The sequence below is a fragment of the Phlebotomus papatasi genome, chromosome 1, assembly GCF_024763615.1.
Source record: "Phlebotomus papatasi isolate M1 chromosome 1, Ppap_2.1, whole genome shotgun sequence".
NCBI classification, from domain to species: domain Eukaryota; kingdom Metazoa; phylum Arthropoda; class Insecta; order Diptera; family Psychodidae; genus Phlebotomus; species Phlebotomus papatasi.
Window position 1 is genome coordinate 4,034,973 of NC_077222.1, and position 24,847 is coordinate 4,059,819.

At 32.0% G+C, this 24,847-nt stretch overlaps 1 protein-coding gene and 1 non-coding gene across 2 annotated transcripts in view; both read right to left on the reverse strand.

The window, feature by feature from the left end:
• LOC129798493 (uncharacterized) overlaps positions 1-11,821 on the reverse strand; it is a 92,603-nt gene extending 80,782 nt beyond the window's left edge. The window contains exon 1 of the mRNA XM_055841667.1: positions 9,173-11,821. The gene's annotated coding sequence lies outside the window, so the exon portion shown is untranslated. The remainder of the gene's footprint in view (positions 1-9,172) is intronic.
• Positions 11,822-17,386: 5,565 nt separating this feature from the next.
• Positions 17,387-17,458, reverse strand: Trnag-ucc (transfer RNA glycine (anticodon UCC)). The gene has a single exon. It is a non-coding gene; the product is annotated as a tRNA-Gly (tRNA).
• Positions 17,459-24,847: the final 7,389 nt, after the last annotated feature.

Sequence of the window (24,847 nt, forward strand, 5' to 3'; positions counted from 1 at the left end):
TTTCCCTGCCATATTCGATACCTGATGAAGAGGACATCCATCCTCGAAACGTCGTAGAGAATAAAATTGTGAAAATCAAGAAAGGTTCAGTGTCTCCGTCTATTTCCTGCTACGTGTGATTATAATTAATTAAATTAATTCAATAGTAATTCAATTCAGTACATTATCTCGGTAATTATTTATTTCCGAATAATTTATAAAATCTTAAATAAATTAATAAATCAATAAATAAATAAAATTTATAAATCTTAAATAATTTATAAAATCTTATTTCAGTCAGCTCCATAAGATTCTTTTATATTGAAAATAAGCAATTTGGAAATTTCCTACACATTATCTGATAATTCTAAATTTCTTTATGTTCTAAAGCAAGGCATGCATGGAACGGCCACACCCTCTCTAAAAATTATTTAAACGGAACTGAGTCTTATCATAAAATTTGTCTTCACAGTTCCTTTGTAGATTTAAATTCTATCATATGATCCATTTCAAAATAAGAAATGAAACCTATTTCAAAGGTTCCGCAATTCAAAAGTGCCCCACTTTTCCCTACAACGAAAACCATCTGAAATTCTCCTTCAGTTAAATTCCCATATTTTTAAAAGTATAATCTTTGTAATTTTGATCGTTGATGCACTATTGTCAAAGTAAAAAGTTCAAATTTTAGCTGAATGTTAGATTTTACTACTATTATCAATGGTTAAATATTGCAAGGATTAGGGGAAACTGGGGTACCACCAAACACGGGGTACCACCAAACAGTAATTTTTATTTCTAAACTGCTTGGACTATCTCGACCATTCCTTCAGTGGACAAGTATCCCTATAGTGCCCACAAATTCCTATCGGTCTTATCCTCTGATATCCAATATCCGATTAAAAAATCGCAGTGTTTGGTGGTACCCCGTGTTTGGTGGTACCTCGTGTTTGGTGGTGCCCCAGTTTCCCCTATTGGTATATTTTTGGGACATCAACTATAAAATCCCAACTCGTTTTTAATGGTAATAGTATTTAATTAAAATTCTTTTTCAAGTGTAAATTGAACTTTTTTCTATGATAATCGTTGTAAATACTACTACGATATTGTGTTACTGCAATTACATCCTATAATCGTTGTAACTTTCTTTCTTTTAATTATAACGATTATCCTCTGAAATGAGAATCGCACGATAATCGTAGACAAAAATCAATTTTAAACTGAAAATTTAATTTCACTACGATTATCAATGGTTTATCTAGAAAGTCCCAGCTCGTTTCAATAGTTTCGCGTATTGATTGACACGCTTATTCGCGTGTCAATTGAACTATTTTCTGCGATGATCGTTGTAAACAATACTACGATATCGTGTTACTTCCTTTCACTACGATAATCGTAGTATTTTTTTACATTACAAGGTTTTAAATACTAATAAGGCAAGAGCACCAGTGATTGGCAGTGTTCCTCTTATCGTCAGGTTATTACTATATTGTTACACCAAATGACTTTCTAAATGACTCTCACAAGAATGCAGTGTATTAGCTCAGATTGAATTTATAAAATCAATTTTCCGTGAGACACCTGATTAAATTCGTTACGATCCGAGGTACAGAGTACCTAGTTGCAATTACATCTACTTTTTATTAATTTATACACCTGGGGAGGAATGATAACATTTCGATACTATCGAATCGATAGTATCGATAAATCTATTATCTGTTAGAATTAGTATTGTTGGGTCATTTATCGAAATACTCTTAAAATATTGCGACGTTTAAAAAATATCTAATTCACTTACAAAAAGCACAGCTACCTTTTAAACTTTTTAGAATTGACAGTTGATACTATCGAAAAGAAGTTATCATGTCACCCCTGATTAAGTCCCTTACGATCCGCGGAATACACTGCATTTTTGCATTTAAATCTTTATATTATTTAATTTTCGTTAATGGAAGAAGTGTAAATACACAGAAATTATTTAAATGGATCACTAATATATCAATTGGCATATGAAAAACTATCAAAATAGTATTTTGTGGCTTATATTTTCAACTAAATTCCGAGCATGTCTCTTAATATTCCGATTCGAGGTGCTCTTCCTTTATTTCTTATTACGAAGATGCTTATAATTTTGCTTTTTATTTATTTTCGTGTCCGTAATTTTGTCAAAATCGTTTTTGCTAGTTTTTATGATATTTGTGACTATGACTTTAAGTCTACTGCACTAATTTGATTTTACGCAAAGAAAAAGTTAAAGGTCTATCAAAAATCTTTAATACTCCGGTACTAGTAGAGTCAGTAGAGTTTTGTAAAACCAACCTCAGAGGCACTGTAATCTTAATTAAATAAATTGCAATCTTTTACAAATTTCTACCAGAGAGTACTCGTAAACCAAAACAGACTTTTCATATTCCTTAACGGATTTTGTAGATATTTATTAGCTAAATTTTGTCTGTGATAACGTGAAGGAGAATTCTCTAATAGTACGATAATATGATAATGTCATATGACAAATTTTCGTGGTAAAATTTGGGACCAGAACCACATCAAAGCCGGTGAGAATCGTATGGCCATTGCAAAGAGCTCTATGAAGCTTTGAAGTCGGATTTACAATTAGTTCTTCCGAATTTACCACATAAAAATTGTGTTTGTCGTTATGACATTGTCATACTGTTACGGTATACCTCTATTGTGGGACCATAACCATATTAAAGCCAGTGAACATCGAATGGCCATTGCAAAGAGCTCTATAAAACTTTGGATAACTTGTATGAGTCGGATTTACAATTAGTTCTTCCAAATTTACCACATAAAAAATGAGTTTGTCATTATGACATTGTCATACTGTTACAGAATACCCCTACTGTGGGACTAGAACTACATTAAAGCCAGTGAACATCAAATGGCCATTGAAAAGAGCTCTATGAAGCTTTGGGTAACTTGTATGAGTCGGATTTACAATTAGTTCTTCCGAATTTACCACATAAAAATTGTGTATGTCGTTATGACATTGTCATACAGTAACAGAATACCCCTACTGTTGGACCAGAATCATATCAAAGCCAGTGAACATCGAATGGCCAATGCAAAGAGCTTTATGAAGCTTTCGGTAAATTGTATGAGTCGGATTTACAATTAATTCTTCCGAATTTACCACATAAAATTTGATTTTGTCATCATGACATTGTCATACTGTTACAGAATACTCCTACTGTGGGACTAGAACTACATTTAAGCCAGTGAACATCGAATTCCCATTGCAAAGAGCTTTATGAAGCTTTCGGTAACTTGTCTGAGTCGAAGAATACCCCTTCTGGGGGATATTTCTATATTATTATGACATTGTCATATGACAAATTTTCGTGGATAATCCCGAAGCAAGATAACTGTATAGAATAATGAAAATCAAATGGGTATTATAACGACCTATATGAAGTTCTTATTGATTAACCTTAAACTTTTTTTTTCAAGTAATTTTTCCAAATTTACCAAATAAAAAATTTTACTTTTCTCATAAGACTTTGTCATACAGTTAGAGAATTGTCCCACTGATATCAATCAAATAGATGAAAGCTTCATAATTTTAGACATTCCCTTTCACAAACATTATCAAATAGTAAATTTTAAATTAGTTTGAAGTTTGAACTCTATACATTACTAATTAGCCTAGAAGCTGATCTCAAATGAACTAATTTATCCTGTGAAATTGCTTACAAGTCTACTATCGTGGTGCTATAAGAAATTCAAAGCGCCTTTCACTTCATCAGGTAAATGGTGATAAGAGGATCTGTTTGTTTATGTTGAAGGAGTAAACTGAGAAAATCCAATGAATTATTACAAACATTTGAAGTGTCTTAAGAGTGAAGGTAGAAGAACCACAATTTCTCCCATCAACAAATCACTGACTGTGACAAAGTGCGTGAGAAGATTGTTGTGAACATCACTAAATCCAGAGGAACAATATCGTTAGGAATACAAATGTACTGTAAATTAGGTAATTGGGATGCATTCTATCAACGTCAAGGAATCATACAAATATTTCCACACTATATTATTACCATTATTCAATTATTTAGAATTAGAATTCTACTGTTCCGTCATTGTTAAGCTCGTTGTCTCAATAATAATTTCAATTAAGAAACATTGTACAGGACAAACTTGAGTATCTCATGCATAAATAATTCAAGTTATATGAACGAAAACTTTGAAGAATATAGTTGAAGTTGAGATTGTTTTATGCAAATATATGCACAGTCACATCGTCACAAAATCTTGGTAATCCTGCGAGTTGATGAACTTGGAAAATTTTCCTATCAATTTGATTTTCATAGGTATGAATATTTGGCTTCCTTAATACCAAAAATAAATTAAAGCATTGTGACTTGTAAAGTTAATCTGCTTCTTTTTACACATCTTCATCTCTGAGAATCTTGTTGTTAATGACATGTTGTACTCTAGCATAAATTGTTCTTACAATTAAACATGACTTAGAGCTGCTACTGTTATGTTCTGATTCTAAATGATTTTTTCTTGAGAACTCTATGATTGTGTCTCACAGTTCTGAATTACATTATTTCCACACCTCTGAGCCATTTCCGTAAATTTTAACATTCTGTACTGTCTTCTTTGAAAGAAAAGAGCGAGAGATAATTCAATTGTGGTTCATTTAAATCAATTAAAACTTGTTAGTGTCCCAATGCTGGTGATCATCTCTCTTTGTTTACTGTATCTTTCCCATGGTCTTTCCTCATCTCTTTCTCCTTTTGCGTCAACCAATGTCATATAAATGAATTTTCAACAAAAAAAGTTTTATTAAAGCTTTATCTTAATCATGAAGGATAGAGGGATATGAGTTTTCACTCATAAATCATCATGAAAAATTAGATGATAGATCATTTTGGAAACTAAATTAATTCGCAAGCATAGTCATATTTTAGTATTATATATTTTGGATTAACCGACCATGATTTATTTGTCTTACATTTGACAAGAATGCAGTTTTAACAAAAAAACAAAATATTTTGGGTTTCCCTGAGAAAAGTCTTCTTTCTGTATTGAATTTTTGCAAAGAAACTCATAGAATGACAAGTAGAAAAAATATGGAAGGCATTGTCTATTTTTTTTTTATTTTACTAAATCAAATTTATCACACATTTGTGGATTTTACCATATCTTTATTACCATTAAAATAAAACAATTAAACATTATTAATCGACTTGTCAGAATATAAGTCGAATATGTCGAGTATCTTCCATGTGAATATATTATACCGGAGAGCTACTTAATCCTAAAGTTATAAGGGTCTTAAATTTAAAAAATCCTCTACTCAGTAAGTAAAATCTGAACTTGAAATCGCTCTCCTGTAAAGTTGGCTAAGTTCGTAAAACAAAAATTGCATTTGGTAGCTTCGACAAAAAAATCAATTTTAATAATTTTATTAAAAATATAAAACTCAAAAACCAATAATCTGAAAATTTATAAAAAATATAAATCCAAGAATAAAACAAGAATGAATTTTTTTATTTATTATTTAAAGATTTTAACATAGTTTTTTATTTCTATTTATTTGAAGTAAATCAAAACGAAAATGTTTAAAATTCCATATGTTCTAATATAAAAGAGATCTACTTTTCAAATTTTTACCATAGATAGGCTTTGTAAACCTATAATAAAAATTTGAAGTTTGAAGGGAGTATACAGCAAATAATTATGAAAATAAAAAATAATGATATTTGGATAAATTCGTTGCAGAAGATATCAATTTCGACTGACTTATTTTCCAAAATTTATGCATTATTCAGAGATTTCAGAATAACATACAGTAGGTGTCAAAAGTTTGTTGCCACATGTATTTTGGGAAACCAGGTGCAAAAAATAATAGAAAAAATTACTTTTTCCACTGTAATCCGTAGATCTTATTTATGTATTTCGAAAAAAAAATTTCATTTTATTTCATATAAAAAAAATAATTGTTTTCCAAAAGTTGTTCATTTTTCATGCGTCAAAAGTTTGTTGCCTCATTTGAAAAGTTACTAAAAATGGTCAAAAACATGCAACTAACTTAAAATACACCGGCTATGTTTTTAGTTTATGTCATTGGAGAGGCCAATGGTGGGTTTGGACATTTCTAAAGTTGTCTATGGTAAATAGATGTGTATAAAAGTGATGAAAATGACAAGAAATTATCTGTTTTTTTTTGATATTTCATAATTCAGCTCAAAATAACAAGTTAGAATGAGTTAAAAGATGGGAAATCGTCCAGAGATACTGCCGAAATGAATCTGCGTCGTTAATTGCCAAATTTTAGTAAAATTACGAAAGGTTATATATAAAATGGTCAAATATTATACTGATGAGATATGATCACACATGAGAAAACAAACTTTTGACACCTACTGTAGATCCCCTGGTCATAAATCCGTTGTCCATTTTAACACTTTCCAAAGAAATTTTCTTTCAGAAATCATGTTATAAAAATTGCCACTTAGGAAGATATGATAATCTGCGTCGACTAACGAGAACCTGTCCGGTTTCCTGGTCTAACCTCTCAATTCTGAGATAAATCTTTAGGCGTTAAATGCGTTAAATCATTAAATCATTTTAAGGTTGTTTTATATTCTCCGATAATGCTCTTTAATTTTAAGTCTTAAATTTCTCAATGGCAATAAGCTAAAATTTACAAATTTTAAATATATAATAGTTTAACTGATCGTGACGTCTTTTTTTGAATGCATAAAGCATGTTTAGCCTTATACCCTAGACACACTTATGACTTAAGCCGAGAGATGACTTAGTGGAAAATGATGGAAAAGAAGTTTAACCATTATTTGAAATATATTTAAGCTAAGCCGTCTCTCGGCTAATCCTCAGGTCTGTAAAGGCCCTTAGGTTCAGACTGGTAAATCTACAACTTTGATACTAAATATCTAACCTAAATCTTTAAGCTTTCTTTTTGTTAGAATTGAGAAGTAAGTCAGCAATTCTCGTAGGGATTCTCGACAATAGGGAAATCCGGATGTCGTCGAGTAGAAACAATCAACTATCTCCAGAGCTTTCGGTTCGGTCTCCAAGCCTTCATCAGTGATCAAGTCTTGCAATTTTTCTCTGAGACTTGTTCAGGGTTTTAGTCAGGAAACTAACAGGGCATCAGAAGGAACTGAGGCACTATTTTTACACTGTCCTTTCACGATTTTTTTAATATTTGATACAATTTTACATCTTTTTCATCTATGCCAGCAAAACCTTCAACAAGTTGCAGAGAAAAATTGCAAAACTTAAACACTGATGAAGGCTTGGAGACCGACCCGAAAGCTCTGGAGATAGTTGATGCGTTTCCCTCAGTGATTGTTACTTCCCGACGAGTTCCGGATTTCCCTATTGTTGATTGCAACCACACGTCGGTTTATTCCCACAATTTTCTTATCTGCCTCTGTTAATCGGTGAAAAGATTTTTCCCTACCTCCTAAAAATTAAATTTTCATACTGTTTTTTAATGATCTCATTTTATTTTTTACTGGAGATTCTCAATAAAAAAATACTGCTCTTTTTATTTTTTTTACTGACAATCCTTTAATTATTTACTGAGTATTTCGAATTATTTTCTGCCTGAATTTCGTTTTTTACTGCTATTTTTTTGTCTTTTAGGCAATAAAATTTGAATATTTAGAAAAATGTGTAGGGTAAGTGTGCAAAATTTCGGCATAGTTGCATGCAAGCGCCAAAGTCTCAAATTTGAAATGTAATATCTTTAATAGAAATTGATTTTTTCACTCCTTCTACTTAAGAAGTGTTGCTTAGAACCTTGTAGACAGTTTATCGTCTTTATTTACTCTAAAATCACTTTTAATACATTTTAAAATGAACAAAAATGTAGACAGAGCTTTGGTGCCCTATTTCGGCCACCTTCATTCGCATATTTCCTTGCCCTTCAGGAATTCTTCCAATGCCTTTTTCACGTTATGTTGTTTGTCGAAGCTACATTTTTTGTTATTCTTTTGCATTGTATAATCTCTAGAGTACGTAAAATCTAAAAGTTCATGGAAATTCGAGGAACAAAAAAGGTGGCCGGAATTGCAAGCTGGCCGGAATTTGGCACACTTACCCTAACCCTTAAGGAAATACTTCATTTCAAGAGTGGAAAAAACGTACAGTAAACCTATTACTACTCATACTCATGACACTTTTAGAATCGTATTGCACTCAGGTTCCGTAAAGAGACGCTTTTAAACCGGTTTCATCTCTAAAAGAAAACGGTTTTAAAACCGTCTCCAGAATAGGGCGGTTAAGCGGATTTTCGGAACCGGTTAATCGTTGTTAGAATCACTAATTTTAACAGCTTTCAGAGTTTTTCTTAAGGAAATCATCTTATAAAAAATCACTACTTGGGGTAAAATGTATTACAACGCTTGGGATAAAATAATCTACGTTGACTAACAAGAACCTGTTCAATATCCTGGCCTGTCCTCTGAATTCTGAAAATTTAAATCTTTACAAAAAAGTGTTTATTTTAGAATTTGAGATAGTTGTAGGCGAAAGGACAACCTTTTTTCCCCTTTTCCAAAACTTGCGTGATAATTTCGCTTTACTAATTTTTTTATTACAAGGGGGAAGTGGGGCACCTTTGAAATTGGGATTTTTCTCCCATGTTTAAATGTAACTGAACCATATCATAATGTAATTTAGATTCTCAATCTATTTATGCAGCTAAATTATATCACGATAAGGCTCAATTTTATTTAAAAATAGGTGAAAAATCCCAATTTCAAAGGTGCCCTACTACCCCCTACTCTTTTTTAGTTCTTTTAATCTGTACAGTGCCTTTTAAAAATCATTATAGCCTTCCAGGGACCTCATACAAAATAAAAAAAAAAACAAAAAACAATAATCTATTTATAAAACTAATAAAAATATGGTAAAATCAATGTTTAGATGATAATTTTGAATAGTAAAATGCCCAACGCACAATAACTTTTGTTTAGTAAACATGTTTTTGACATTTCAATGAGAGTGAGTGAGATCTAGATCTAGTCATCTCGCTCATTCTTATAGAAATTTTTAAAAACATGTTTACAAACAAAAGTTATTGTGCGCTGGTCATAAGACTGAAAATAGCAACACCATTTATATTTTTTCTATGAATGAATATGAGAATCTCAGTTAATAAGGTACGGGATTAGACAATTGTGATAAGAGTTACCTGAGATATTTTCTGCAAAAGCTCCTGCTTTATATAATTAAGAATTCCCTTTATGCAATTATTAAGTGGACACTGAGGAAATTATGTTCTCTGGAACAATAATAGTCGTATTTTTTTTTAGTTTTTCTGACTTAATGTACACTCACTTCACTTGAATGACAATCTTAAATTATGTCTCCATGAAATAACTTCAGCACATGATTAATTTACCACGATAAAGTGCTCGATATGAGGTTGCGACGTCAATCCGCCCTCTGTTGACCTTCTGACACCCCCAACATTAAGTCTTGGGTAGCTTCTTCAGGATCAAATGAGATAATTTCACCCAGACACACCATCAATTTCCTTGAATTCTAACACCAGACAGATGATATTCTGCTCTTCGTCTTTAATTACATTTGGCCCAAAAGTAAATTCATTTGCAAAAATATTCTTTTCTTCGCAAAGAATTTCTTCAACTGTAGCATAAATTCTTCGATTTTGTACTGGATAATTTTTGTTGTGTTTAACACGCACACATTTGTAACTTTTAATACACTTTCAGACACTTCACAAGAGATAGAGTATATTTGTGTAATCCTTATACTCATCAAAATAACTTCACGATCAATTAATCCATTTACCTTGATCACTCATAACAGATTTAATGTGAGAAATACACTTGAGAAAGAATTAGAATTTAAAGGAATTCTCCAAGAGATCCATTTGTGAGACAGAAAGGCGTCAATGAGACGCGTAGAAAACGGTCAGTTTTCTTTTATTTTTTTTTATTAAAGAGATCGAAGAAAAAGAAACTCGCACAAATGAAATTTTGATCAAAACACACACCTCAATTTCACCTGAAAACCAAAGTTTAAGGTATCGGAACTGAGAATGATTTAATTGGGTTAATTTCTCCTAAGAAACTTAATTATTTGAGATATGAGGCACTTCATAAAGTATGATGGTTTAGAGATGAATTGAGTGTAGCAGATGAAATGGCCATTTTACAAGCGCGATCGCGAGCTCAAAGTCTTCACGGAGCACCACACAAAAGGAAAGAAAGCCAAGCAAGACAGAGAACAACTGAACAGCTCGTAACAAACCAGTCGGTGAAGGCTTGAAAAATATGTTTTGTTGAATACATTGAAGAGATAGTCCATGGGCGTAGCTAAAAGCAATCTTATTTCATTATTTTTTGAATTTAAAAATAATTTTTAGCCATGGAAACTGTATCAATAAATTCGTATTTTCAATCCTAATTCCAGATTCCAAAAAAAAAATCCATAATTTCCGCCCCCAATGGTCATTTTAAACACAAACTTTTGCAGAGTGAAATAAAATTTAAGAACGATCTCTTTCTCACTCACGTGAGGTAATCTTCAGTTGTAAGTTGTAACCGTTTTCAAAGGTAGTTCTTCCACGACATACATTTCTTATAGCATTATGTTGTCTTGCTCACTGATCTTTTCCATTCTCTGGTCAAAGAAACACATACATGCACAGTAAGAAAACATCAGTCATCGATCGTGTCCACTAAAACAGAATGATATCTTGTACTTTGATCACGGATGTTACTTCAATTGATGATCAATTGCTTCTACCAATAACTTTTTCCCTATTCACCTTTTCCTTAATCGAAAAGAAAATCTCTTTTTGAAATGCATTTCTCGACTAAAAATGCTCTGAAAATTGAAAATGATAAAGACTATAAATAGGGTAGATTTAACGATTCTTTTTTAATAAAAAATATTTATATATATAAAAGCGTTACCACTCGAGTATCAAAGTATTACCCATCTCATAAAGGGTTATGTTTCAGTTGATAACTTTGCATGCTCAAAAAAAGTAGTCGTTTTAGATAATATCTACTTATTGGGGAGGTTCCTTGATGATTGGAAGTCGATATCTCACACCGTTTATCTTTTATCTAAATAATAAATTTTCAAACAAATAAAAAATGGTTTTATTTTCACCTTGAAAATTTCAAAATGACGAATTTTTGGGACATATTTATTTATGGACATAGGGAAAACTGGGGCATCACCGAACACAGGGTAGCACCGAACACTGTCAGTCTAAGACAGTCTAGAAAATATATCCAGAAAGAGAGGCAGATTATCCTCGCGAACGTTTCACATATGGATCTCAAAGATGTCCTATCTCTCCTTCTGGATATCTTCTAAACTGACTTTTATTCACTTTGTTTGTACTACTATGGGACACGAAAATTTCTACCTACGATCCATAGCAGAGGAATCCGTGGTTCGACCCGTAATATACGTAAATCGTTTAGGATCTTTCATTCTTGCATGAGAATTATCATTGGAACATTATATACACAACATGTTAAGGTTAAAAAACGTATGACTAATTAAATTTATTTTTTTTTTTCGAGTAAATTGATCACGCTAATTTAACAATAAATTTTTGTAAAGTCTAACTGCCTACTTCTGGAATTGCCTACGTCGATTTTGTGGTAATATGGCACAGAAGCATGTCAAATGCGCTGTACGGTGTTTCATTAAGAGATCGTCATTTTGAGCTCCTTTACACTTAAAGTTTTACACTTAAGTAACTAGATATATATTTCATCATCAACGGCTTAAGAGCCCAGTAAATATCGACGGCTCCATTCCATACTATTCTAAGTCGACTTAGAATTATATTATTCAGAGAGATATATTGTTCCTGGGACCGAGATCTACAACTGGTGAAAATTTGGTGGTCATTCGGCGTTCGGGTAACGAGATATTCATATTCGAAAAAGAACTACACGGGCAGCATAAGAAATCGCCAACTTTAAATGGCTCTCCTGAAAAGTTGTCATTCTGAGATAGAATAGTAAAGAATGGAACCGTCCATATAGCTTTGCGTAATAACTGTAATGCTGCGGCCACCGCTGTCTTAGCGTTCATATAACCGACTGTTTTCGGAGTAAAACCTTTAAAAACTCCTCTTTAGGTGAAAAAAAACTTTCAAATGAGTTCAAGAATTTTACAATATAGACGTTTCATTTGCACAGATTAAAAAAAAATAAACAAAAATGTTAAAATGTGTCTTTTACGTGTCTTAAGCATTGCGTAAGAATGAATGACTAGCTTTAACTTAGTTACGAGCCATTCGAGAATTGTATCATAAGGTAAAGTACCCTGTAGTCGGCCGGTTTCTCAACTCGGCCAGTGGGACTATTTATTCAATTTACTTAGATTTGTTCTAATATGGTCTTACCGATTTAACATTATAAGGTGTATTATATTATATATAACGTAAATCAGTGAAAATTTCATAGGAGTTGACTATAAAACGTTAAAAAATTGGTTTAATAATTCAACTGGCCGAGTTGTGGAACCGGCCGACTAGAGGGTACTTTACCTTACATTAAATTCTAAATATTTTAAATAAAGAACGATCAAAAAAAAAAGAGAATAAAATATTAAATTTCATCAGTTAATTTTAAAGTTTATAACCTTTAATAATGACTTATTATTTAAATATGTCCGCTGCCGTCTTTATGTTAATAACCATCCTCAAGAGCAAAACATTGGTTACATGTATGATTGTTCTTTTTTTTTAATTACAAATGTGTATGATTTTGAACCTAGTAAAAAAGCACAACACGTTAAAGAGGTTTCAAAAGGTGTCGCATATCAAACTGCTATCTGAGTTCTCTTAAGAGATGTTTCATTCAACGAAACTATGACCAATATTTTAAGGTTCAAATTAAGGCCTCTACATATTGAGAGCATTTTTCGTCAAAAATAACATTTTTGACAGAATTTTGATATTCCTACCTAAAACAGTGCGGACGATTTTCTTCAAAAGAGCATTTTTTTGACGAAAACTGCTTACAATGTGTGTACACCCTTTGGAGCAGTTTTCTTTAAGTAATTATTTGCCCATTGGGCCGCTTTTACTTTGTTTTGCACAAATAAAATTATACAGCGATATATCTTGTTGACTTATTTTTACAAAATAATTATCATTTTAAATAATAAAAAGTATAATAAAATTAGTATAATTACTCAAATTGATACACCAGATGCACCAGAGTTTCCATTGTAAAATTTAACGTACTGAAACTGATAACGATACATAAATTATAATAATTATAATAATTCCGCCAAAATATAATAAAAAGACCAGAAAGTCGTCAATATTAACTATTTTGTATCTTTTAATATTTTATAATAAATTCACTTTTCGCGTTATTCATATGAAAAATGAAAACAAGAATTTCAAATATCTGCTATTTCGTATACAAAATACATTAATCATAGTTGTGGTTTTCGTTTGTGAAACAATGCGGTAGTTTCCGCAATAGAAAGGCAAAAGTTTGTGATACAAAACAAAGAAGATTTAATTGGAGGAAGCCACAATATTTAAATATGCAATGTGTATTTTTTTTTTTGTTAAAGAAATATTCCAAGATTATTCGTGGCTCTAACACTCTTGCTTTTACTCCATAATTGTTTATGTGTAAAATACACGTAATTTACTATTTTATGGAACAGTGAACTCAGGTGAAAACCAACACAGCATAAGAAGAAGTGCAGGTAAATTCGTACCTGTATCGTTTTGGTGTTTGTGATTCCAAGTAAAAGACATACAAAACAAACTGTTTCAACGACGTAGAGACGTCAACAGGGTGTTGATATAGTGAGTGCTAGTTTGATTGCTTTTTGGATCAATTTTGTCTCAAGATTTCACCCAACGGCGTTTTCCTTGAAATTATATGGGAAATGTGGAGCTTATCACGTTATCTCTTTATCCTCTCGTTATTCTTATCCCCAAATATATTACAGAAATCCGCATTATTATATTATTAAAAGTGATATTGTTCTTTTCATTAAAAGATCAGAAAATCCAGATGAAAAAATTAATTATGTTGAGTTCATATTTTTTTAGGTTTGTTAAATTTTAACGTTATTTGGTTTTTGTCGCAGAAAGTGAGTTCATGATGAGTTGTGTGAAGAAACAAATCTCACATGGGAAATCTCAATAAATAAACCCACCTTTGATGAAAATTTACTTAGGAAAAGTTTGCACGACTCAAGGAAGGGAAAGGGATGGTTACCAAATTATTTTAGCTCATTGAAAATTTAATAACATTTTCAGGTTAATACACTGAGAGGAAAGGACAACTTAAGTTACCTCTTTTTGCTTTAGTAATTTTCTTACGTATATTTTGAAAGAATAATATTTACGAGATAAAACTGCAAACTTAGCGGCTGACTTCGGTAAAACTTCCTTATAACTTGATATAGGGGAATGTTGGCATGGTTCGCACAGAGTGAACCTTCAAACAACGCAAATTTTCTCTTTGTTTGCAAAGAGATAGTTTGTCATTTATTAGCCATAAGATAGATCATTATTGAGCTCATGAAATGAGATGAGAAATGGAGGTCAGCTCTTTGCAAATAAAGAGAAAATACGCATCGTTTGAAGGTTCACTCTGAGCGAACCATGCCCACATTCCCCTATAGAAATCAATTAAGTATAATCTTCAAAGTTCTCTAGAATTGTGTAATTACTAATTGAATATAAGACTAAGTTAGTGTCCACCGCTATCTTAGCGTTCGTAATCTACCTTCTAGAGCAAAACGATGAAAACTTCTTTTTTGTAGGCTATAATTTCGCCTTAATCAGCTTAGTTATGCACAGTGCATTATAAATTTAGGTGTGATTCTTTCATAATCACACCCGGAGGAAACCAAAATTCCGAAAGCAAAAATGCAGAACGCCGAAATCCCGAAAGCCAGAAACCCGAAAACCAAAATCCTAATGTTCAAAATCCTGTAAGGGTCGAAATTATATGGAGGAAAATGTTTAGAATAATTTCTAAGGACATAGAAAATTTCCCTTTGCCTCCAGCAAAAGCGGGTGCAATCGTAGGACTAACTATGACACTTTTAAGAATTCGGAATTTTGGCCTATTCGGGATTTTGGCTTTTGAAATTTTGACCGGGACCCAATCACACCTATTATAATGGACAATTTCATCGATTTGCTCTGATCAATCTTAAATTTGTAAGGTAGATGTTTGGAGCATCTCTCATGACAAAAATTAAAGGTGTTTGCTTTGCAAATTTTTACGTTCCGATATATACGGAAATAATATCGGTCAATCAGAATAAGAAACGAATAACTTGCACTAGGCAAATTTTACAGGAGAGCGATTTGAAGCTGAGATTTCACATGCAGAGTATACGATTTTTGAGATTTAAAGTCTTTATAACTTTGAAAATAATTATCTTTCAAGTATAATTCATTCCCTTGACAAAGAGTGACTTTTGAGGAATGGTAACGACAAGACAGGAAGACCTAGATTATGATAAGCCAGTAGACTTCATCCATCATATAAACAGGCATATAATATTAAAGCACGCAACATAAGAAATCAACTAATTGACGACAATGTTACAATAATTTTGTTTTCCTGGAAAATTGAGTTATTTTCCAGCATCCTGATTATAGCCAATAAGGCCAGGAATAAGTCGTGAGCTATGCAACATTTTCCTGAATATCATTCTGTTCTTAAAAAAATTAAGTTAAATTCTTTTCTTTAAAAAGCAGATTTTCCCCAATTTTCCCTTTAAAAGTCATTTCTTATCTTTTCCAAAAGCTCCACAAACAAGTGTCAATATAATTTCATTGAACACTTTTGTTATAAACCCACCCAGAGATAAATTTCTATTTTTTTAATTTAAAATAAGTAATAAACAGTTTAATTCGGAGATAAATTTTTAAGAATTGAATTTTTAATTTTAAACTAATTATTTACCCCTAATATTCTGAAATAAATATTAAATCGAAACTGTCAATGCACGAAATACTTTTTGGATTGATTTAATTTCATTATTTATTTATTAAGATGAATATTTTTTATTCTTGCAAAAAGAAACTGTCAATTTCTTGTACAGTTAAGATTTTCCCTAATATTTATTCAGTTGGGGCAAAGGTTTTCAGTAACAGTTTGAGGAATATAAATTGAGAACAGTTATCAGCGCCGCATGTGAGAGAAAACAGAGCCCTCATGCGGAGAAAAAAGTTGCAAGTGTTAATAAACTCCTTGGATTTTGTTTGTTTTTATTTGTCTTTGGAAATATTTTCCGTAAAAGTGAAGCCATTTTCCTAGACGTGGAAATAATATTTAAAAAAAAATAGATAAAGAAAATTTCTGATAACTTTTTGTTAATTAATATGATTAATATCCTTAGAAAAAATAATATAAGGTAAAGTACCCTCTAGTCGGCCGGTTCCTCAACTCGGCCAGTTGAATTATTTAACCAATTTTTACACGTATTATAGTCAATTTCTATGAAATTTTCACTGATTTATGTTATATATAATATAATACACCTTATAATGTTAAATCGGTAAGACCATATTAGAACAAATCTAAGTAAATTGAATAAATAGTCGCACTGGCCGAGTTGAGAAACCGGCCGACTACATGGTACACCTTATTCAACTGTCAGCGAAATATTCGAACTTAATTCAAAAATTAAAGTTTTGTAAGCTTTTTAAATTGAAAAATAATAAATGTTAAAATTTTGTCTTCTTGTGCGTATAGGCCATAAAGAATGACGATAATATGAGATTTAAATAACTTTTACCTCTCACAGTGTAAGGTAAAATAAAATAGTCTTTGAATATTTAGTTTAGTTATTGCGAAGATTCAATTTCCGGTGCAAAATTGACTTGCCAATGACTATGAAAACTTTCATCGGCGCGTCTTCTTAGCTTTAAAAGCTCTTGAATGTCTTGCATTTTGAGTGTTTGAATTTACCAACACTTTGCACACACTCTTGTTGAAAGGAGTGAAATTACAAAATAAACTTTTTAGAATGAAATTTAAAACTCACCAGTAATTCCGCGATATGCCTTGCTACTTCTTCTTCCGGTGGATGGACTAAGAAGACTCTCACGGCGACTCGGCGTCTCGGAATAATTGACCTGGAGGAGTTGAGGTGATACTTGGCGCTGGGCTACGGTTACATTGGGCATTGTGGCGGTTGAGGGTGTGAGTGATGATCTCGCAGATTCACTCCAAACCGCCTCCACCATGGAATCTATGCTGGCAGAGCGCGGAAGACGGTTGTTTGGGTCTCTCCTGTGACATTCAGACAAATAAATCTCAATGATAAATGTGATTGGGCTGCTACTGATAAGGAGGGAATGGTATAATTTTAACAATCAATCAAACATCCAAAAATCTATCAAAAGATAACGTGCGTCAGCCGAGAATCGAACTCGGATCAACTGCTTGGAAGGCAACTATGCTAACCATTACACCACTGACGCCGATGGAAGATCGTTTGATGAGTATTGCGACGTCTTCTTTAAACATTATGCAATGTTAAAGCACTTCAGCGATATTTTTTTTGCGATGAAAAATGTAAAAGCGAGTGCTTACATTCCGCTGACTACACAAACGCTCTTAATTTGCTTTCAATTTCTGCACTGCATGTTTAAATATACACAAACTTCATCAAAAGTTTTTAACTGCATTTCCATCCAGTTATGAAAATATTTTCGACATGTTGGTGAAAAAGCATGAACCCAGTGGTTCACGAATTCATTCTAAGTTAATAAAAAACTGATTTTTGTAAGCAATATTTGTCATCACTTTCCTTGAAACAAAAATTTTCATATGGATTTTTTGGGGAAATTAGCCGAATGACAGCAATAAAGCAGTACCTGATGAAAATTTAATGAGCAAATTTTGCTCATTAATTTGCTCATTAATTATCAATCGAATTTATGCTATTTTAATTTATTTAAACCAATTTTCAAGATTCGAGTCCATTTTTTATCACTAAATGAATCGATTTTTAAAAGCTTTTGACGAAAATTGCACATTAGGACACATGTCAGCAACAACTAATGTGAATTACATTAAAATTTTAATGTGAAATTCTCTAGTGTGATACCACGGTAAGATTTGGTGTTATCAATTTACTTTTTTCTGCAAAATTTCTGAAAATTTTAAACTCGAATATATTTCTCTCACTCATGTTTTTTAATTGGGATCTCAATTATTTTATTATGGTGCTCCTACATCTTTTCAATTCCGTGAAGTTCAATCAATTGAAACTATATTTATTTCCTTTTCAAACAAAAAATTATCTCTTTCTTGAAATTCAAAATTTAATTTTAATTCCAAAGAAAGGGACAATTATTTCTGATTTTTGCTTGAAAAAGTAAGAGGTAAAATTTAAATTGATTGAATTTCCCTATAAATTGAAATGTTGAGGCTGGAAGCACCATTAGTAATTATATGGAATGGTATTATAAGAGAAACCCAAAAGGTCAATTCTATATACACTACCCATTCCAGTATATTGCAATTCGGTGAAATTCCGAATTAACTCGTCTATTTTTGGGATTTTTGGTATAGGGTAAGGGCTCATAATTTCGGACAGGGTGCTTATAATCATCAATGTACTGAGTTTGAAGTGCGATATTTTCAATACTAATCGACTTTTTAGTTATTCTCTTTTCAGAAGGGTTGTTTAGAAACTTGGCAAAGGTTTATTATCTTTGTTTTTACTAAAATTAGTCTTAATACGTTTAAAAATGAATTGATAGGTAGAGGTGAATTTGACTCTTATTTTGGACACCTTGGCTGTATATTTGGACAGCTAATCCGCCTCAATAGGATGCCCATTGTTCTCCATTTCAAGAACCTATCTTACCAAGTCCTCTTCCTGTTCATGTAAGGGAAACGTAGAATGTCACAAGAAGCCCGAAAACTTTCTTTCGAAATTCCAGGAAAATTATTTGGGCTACTCCACTGCCATAAAATAAGCACAGTGATTAATTCATTAAATTCAATGAGCTTATTTCTTTTAATGAAAAACTTCCGATTTTGGACAAAAGGGCATACGCTTGCAAGGCGACAATACGAAATCATTCGTCGAACAATAGACACTGCCAAAATTTCAGAAGTTGCATTGGAAAATTCTCCAGAACCTAGAAAATCTTTCAGGAACCTTCAGACTATCATTTGCTTCAATTTTGAAGACTCCTTGAAAGCTGTCCAAAACCAGAAAGACACTCCAAGACTGTTTCAATAAATTATAAACAACAATACATTTTTTTTAGAGACTCTCTCTTCCAAAAGTAGCTCCACTAGTGTCTTAGAAAATCCATAGAAGGAAATTATGATGGTCGTAAAATATAGATAATATTAAAATATCGTTGTCCTAATTAAATTTTTCATAATTATTAAATAAATTATTGATTCCTAAGTATGAGAAGTGCATGGGAGTGCAAAAAGTGCTAGAAATATTGTAGAATTTTTGGGAGTCTTCCGAAATGCTGGAAGTGCGAAGGGGTCTTTCATACAATTTGTAGAAGTGTCTGGAAGTTGTGTACACATTTTCAATGTAATATCTCCCCCTTTGGGTCAAAATTATGAGCTCTTACCCTATTCTATAATTTTGTGGACAAAATCTTATTTTCTCAGAACTGTTCTAATTAAAGAGTTAATTATGTTGTCAGCATACTTTACCAATTTTGTAAATATTATGTTTAAGTGAAATTTGTTTATCAGTATATGAATTTCATCTTCTAGAATCGGCACTCAAGTGAACCGTGAGCGGTACAGTTGGCACCCCTTGGCTTTGGTACAGAATTAATTTCATTGTCTTCTAATCATTCTCAAGGACAATTATATTTGTTATGACTTAATTTTAATTTTAACAAAAAATAATTTCACAAAAAAGCAATTAATTTAATAATTGTTTTAAGTTTTACGGCAAGTGTTGTACAGGTTTACCGTGGTCGAACGTGCTGATTTCAAATATTTATTTCCAGTTATTCTAGACACAAATCAATTACCATAGTTCAGCCGGGTAAAGACCTAAATTAAAAGCTCTCGAATCGAAAGTGACCTTTAAGAAAAATTGTTTTTTGGCAAACTTTAATGAAAACCGAGAACTATACGTTGAATTAAAATTATATATTTCGAGAACAGAGCTGAAGATGATGGTTTTATTATATAAATATATACATAAAAGCTTTCTCGTGCTTTTTGTGACTAAATGAGAAAGGTATACATGTGAAATTCGAGTGTTATTGTATATAAAAGTTGTGAGTATTATTTGTTGGGTGATGGTATTTACTCCAGAGAAGTGGAAAATTGCTGGAAAATATACCACGTGTGTATATGGATGTCTTAGCTTGAGGAATGTGATATCTTATTGTAAAATTGCATTTACACACAACTCCATCTCGCCAAATTCTATTAAATTTCTTCACAATTTCATTTTCTATTTTTTATATAGAGAATTTTCTTCATACCACATTCACTGATCTCACTGACAATCAATATCCATGAAGAGGAGGGGTGTTTTGTATGTCAAGAGCTTTCTATTCAGCATTTTATTTGGCAAATATTTAATGGCATTTTCGATTCATTGAAAGCTCCCACCAAACTTTGAGTGAGAGTCGGAGCTTTTGCACATTACATATAGCTCTCAGCCTCATCAACAAATATTCAATGTAGAGCGGTTAGACTAAAAGCTTTCGTGTTCAACAGTCGGTGATAATTATGTTGTATTTTTTTTCTTCTTTATTCATTTCCAAACTCACCCAGTTTTATTCATTCTTATTGAGTTCTAGGGACTCTTGGGTAATTGTCAGAGTGACAGACAGTATCATATATATAACACCATCAATAATAAATGTTGTGTAAATGCGACATCGAGACGGAAGGAAGTTGATGTTATCTAAAGGGAGTGAGAATGTAGAAATTGTGTGACACTCTCTTGATTTTCTGACCCTCATACTCCCCCCCAATCCCCTGTTCAACCCCAAAAAAGTTCCCATATCAAATCAAGCTTAGGAATCCTAAAATAAATTATTTACCATATTGATCAAAATGTCACTCATTTTCAATGAATAACTGATATATTTTTTATCTTGGATATCATGTGAAAAAGAGGTGCTTGTATATTTTAACCAAAGTACTTTAACCCTCTGCCATACCTAAATAAACTTGAGAATCTATACATTATCTACATTTAAAGCAGCTTTCAATAGCTTTTGCGCTATACATCAACTGATTTTACTCATCTTTGGCGCAATTGGTAAAGTTATTCAATTCACCCAAAAGTACTTAAAATATTCAAAGTATCTTCAAAACAGAAGATTATCCATGAAAATTGCATTTGAAGAACTATTGAGATGCATAAACCAGAAAGTCACGGAGGAAATAGGATAAAGTGAGAAGAAAAATCGCAATATGATTCTTGCATACTTTTTCAGAAAATTCGATTTTTGTGTAACTCACATTTCCCCGACGAAATGCGCATGTTCTAAGCTTTTGCTTTGCATCAAATTAACTTTCTATTGCACCGAAAAAAGCACAAAAAGAACTTGTGCCAAACACTTGAGATAAGATGTGGAGTAATATTTAACCCAATTTCTCCATATATTCTCCTTGCATCTAAAGTTCAACTGCATATTTTATACTTTATTGTTGACATCAAAGCTAGTGAATAATTTACCAAGTTTCCAAATAAATTTTGTTGTTTATAATCAAAGAAGATTACACAGTACAGGGTTGGAATGATAAGATAAGATAAGATATTTATTTTCTATATACCTATTTTGTCGTTGCGACTGCCACCGACTTACCAAAACCGGCCTCACCAGGTAAACGGCAGAAACCCTAACTAACTATTAATAATAACTTTTCGATACTAGAGAATCGATAGTATCGATAAATTTATATCTGTTAGATTAAGTGAATGTCGACTTATTACGCATTATTGGGCCATTAACTGTTATCTTAAAAGAATGTGGCTGTTGATAAATATATATATTAGTCAGAGGAAGTACAGCTATCGTATAAATTTTTCAGAATCGAAAGTCGATAGTATCGAAAATGAGTCATCATGTCAAGCCAGGGGTGACATGATAACTTATTTTCGATACTGTCGACTGTCGATTCTGAAAAATTTAAACGATAGTTGCTCTTTCTATAACTAATATAGATATTTATGAACAGTGACATTCTTTTAAGAATGTTACAATGAATGGACCAACAATGCGTAAAAAGTCGACATTAACTTAATCTAACTGATATAGATTTATCGATACTATCGATTCGATAGTGTCAAAAAGTTATCATTCCACCCCAGGATTTATTATTACGCCCTAAAATAGTACTGAAACTAGAAAAGCTAGGGAATGCTTTCAGGTATCGCATATACTCTGGCTTCGAACACATCTTATTTTCCCATATTCTTTTAATGCATCTGACCTATCTATGGCAATATATTTTATTGTAAAATCGTAAATCACACATTTTCCGAAAAAATAGATCAGTACGGGAATTCTGTAACGATATGACAATGTCATTTGACAAATTTTCGTGTTAACTTCGTGAGCAGGAGAACATTAAAGCTCAGTGAGAATGATATGGCCATTACACGGAGTTCTATGAAGCCCTTCCCAATCCGCAAAAAATTACTCTGACTCAAAAATGACTGCTTAATAAATGGTAAAAAAAATTACTCAAAATTGGAAACTTAAAAATTAGTCATATTCGCGTCGAATTTTGGTCACAGTATTACTTAAGATTGAATTAGTAATATAATAGTTATTTTACGGTTCTAAAATTTACTCTACCATGCAGTAACAAAAGCGACTCCAAATGACAGTATTTTTCCGTACAAAAAATGACGCGCCAAAACAATGCATTTGGCGTCCTTCTCTAGCGCATAGGTACGAAATCGACGCACACACTTGGAATGAAAACGTTGCACTTCATAACTTTGTATTGCATTACCACTGTAGACAATATTTTCTCAACAATTCTTCACATTTTCCATCGTTTTCTAATACGTTCTATGTAAATTTCTCTAATTTTTCCCTAATTCACTACAGACATTTACGAAGATTTTTGCCGTTCGCCTATTTCTGAATGAGCCATCCAACATGTCGAAAATTTTCCCATTGGATGGCAACAACACAAAAAAAACCTTTTAAAATTTTCACTAAATAGGTCTTTTCGACACAAAATTTTAATCACAGAACACTCCAGAGACTGGAGCAAACTCCTGAACCACAAAATTTCATTTTACAAAAAAAAAATGTTTGTGTGTTTATCATGCAAAAAATTGCCTAATTTTCACTTAATTCCTGTCGGCACTGTACTTTTTCAAATCACAACACACATCTCTACTTAAGGAGCTTTTCCTCCCATTGTACACTATTATATTGTTGAGAAAACACGCGAAAATATCAATTACTTTGCGAATTCACAGCTCTGAATAGTTCTATTTGCCATTTGACATTTGAAATTTTCCCTCAAATATATCCAGTGAGGAGAAGAATTTTTATTAGTACACTGGAAGTCGGCGTCATATTTTAGTCGTAGGCGGGTAATCTCAGAGTTATTATGACGCCAAATGACTTCCGTAATTACCGTCATATTATTCCCCACTTTCCGTCATTCGACTCTCTGACGACCGTCATAGGACCCGTTTGTGGAATCCAGAATACATACATCCAACGATAATCTTACTCCAAATTGCTATTTGGGTTAGTAACTGATATAAATCGGATTTTTGATTAGGTCTTTCGAATTTACCACATAAAAAAATCTAAAATTTTGCCATATGATATTGTCATATTGTTACAAAATTCCCCTACAGATTTAATTAGGGAATATGAGAAAAATATCAATTGTGCGAAGCTTGAATGCCTTCCCTCATTGGAAAAATATTAAACAGAGAGATAAGCATTTCTGGTCAATAAATTAATGGATTGTTCAGTAAATTATTTTAATTATTAAAAATAATTATTTCCAAGCTGAATCTTAAAACACTTTTTTCTTAGTATTTTTCTATTCTTCTCACTTTTGTTGATTTGCTTTTTCCTTTTGATTTTTGATTTTAAGTTTCCTAAGCATAATCGTAAGAGGGATGGCCCTATTTTTGTGATTAATAAAAATATTACTATTATTATTAAATTGTTTGAGAATAAATTTGGTCTATAAAATATTTTCTTGGTCAAAATTTGAAAGCAATCATGAATCTTTATAAATCAAATAGAAAATGCCAAACTTGTTCTTATTCTAAGACTTTTGTGAAAGACTATTGTGAAGAGATTTAGGGAAAGATGATTCCCTTCCATTTCGAAAGATTTAGCCATGAAATATTGATTTTATTCTTTTTCCCCCGAATGAAAAACTATTCTAAAAAGGGTTGGCAAAGCGTCTCATGCTTTGCGAAATGCTCTAATTCGTGACTTATTTCTTACACGTCGAAAAGTACTTAATTTCTTATTAAATTATAATTTCTTATAATTTACCGTTTACCGGTACACAACCGGGGGAAAATGAGGAGCATGTTAACGGTTCTATGGTCGACTTATGGTGGTGGTCTTCCAAAAGTTCCAAGTCTCTATCTCTAACCGTTTGGGGTGTAGGCGTAGTAACTGCCGGACAAACAGACGGACAAAGAGCGTGACGTCATTTCTCAGAATCGTCTGAAACGCGGAGATATTTTATTTATTATTTATTAATAATTTTCCATTATTCAGCAAAATGTTATTACAATTTTTTTCATGATTTATTTAAAATTTGTTTAATCAAACTTAAGAGGAGTTTTTTTATTGATCATCCCAATAGCTCTTCAATAAAAATTTAAAAATTGACTTTTCTGGTTTCATTACAGA